The following is a 1,296-nucleotide window of genomic DNA, read 5'->3' as shown; positions in this document are numbered from 1 at the left end:
GATTCCTTATAGAAAACACAGGAGACTAATTACTAGAAAGTTTCACACAAGAATTAACTGAGGCCTATGTCTTAAACAGTACCAATGTTACTGAATAATCCGGCGAGGAATGGATCTCTCCCAGAAGCTTAAATAGTCAGCCCAGCTCATCAGCCATCATCCAGGACAGGTGAGTAATTGAAGCTCCGCCCACCAACTCTCAGACTCTGCAGGACAAGGTAAGAGACACACAAACACACCGAAGCCAAATCCTAACACCCCATGWGCCAATCATTTTCTCACCAGCATTCCATCCTTTAACACGTATCCAGTTGCAACACTCTCCTCATCAGTGAGAACCTGATCATATAGATGGCGATCAGAAGGGTCAGCTCTCTGCTCTGCCATCAAGTCACTGTGAGGAATAGACAAAAAAGAAACAGGAATATCCATAGGGGAAAACTCACCCTTCTCTGCTCCCCCACCTTCAGGGTCAGGAGTAGACTCTGTCTCAGCACAACACATAGCTCGTGTTACCACACAAGCTGTAAAAATCCAGGAGAAGCACTGAGCACTCTCATCTGGTTTCTCTGTCACAGGAAAAGATGTTACTATGGGTGAAGGCGGTGGACTATCAGCCCACACCCRGCTTCCAGCAAGATCATTGCCAAGAATAACATCCACCCCCTCCAGGGGAAGTGCAGGACACACCCCCATGATAACCTCCCCACAAACCAACCCACAGTTTAATGTCAACTTATGCAGTGGAACTGTAAGCACTGTTAACCCCATTCCCCACATCAAGACATAATCCCCAGTGTTAGTTTCCTCAGAAAAGGGCAATACAGAGCTTACAATATATGAATTAAAAGCCCCTGTATCAAAAATCAGTAGCAAAATTTTTACCGGCACCGTAGCCTCACTTCCCTTCAAGGACACTCGGCCGTCTAAGACAAAAGCTGAAAAATCAACCTGGTCCAAGGTGCACCTCCGSTCTGGTTCCACCTGTTCAGAAGAGGAAACAACAGAACCAACATGTTTTTCAGAGACAACAAAAGCAGCAGTTTTAACATGAGGACTTTGTTTAGGACATTCACGTTTCCAATGACCCCTGGCCTTGCAATAATGACATATTTCAGTTGGATCAACATACGCATGGCCACTCACCACCCGTTCTGACCTACTGTTACTCAGGTCAGAAGCAAGACCTTCCTCCTACTTCCTGGGTCCTGCTACAGGAAGCTGACCAACCCCTCTGTAACGAAAGTCATTACAAATATGATACTCATGCCCCGCCCATGTTTGTAATTGTGAATT

Source organism: Austrofundulus limnaeus, unplaced genomic scaffold (genome assembly GCF_001266775.1).
Source record: "Austrofundulus limnaeus strain Quisiro unplaced genomic scaffold, Austrofundulus_limnaeus-1.0 Scaffold63, whole genome shotgun sequence".
Taxonomy (NCBI): domain Eukaryota; kingdom Metazoa; phylum Chordata; class Actinopteri; order Cyprinodontiformes; family Rivulidae; genus Austrofundulus; species Austrofundulus limnaeus.
Note: the sequence above shows the minus strand (reverse complement) of the source record.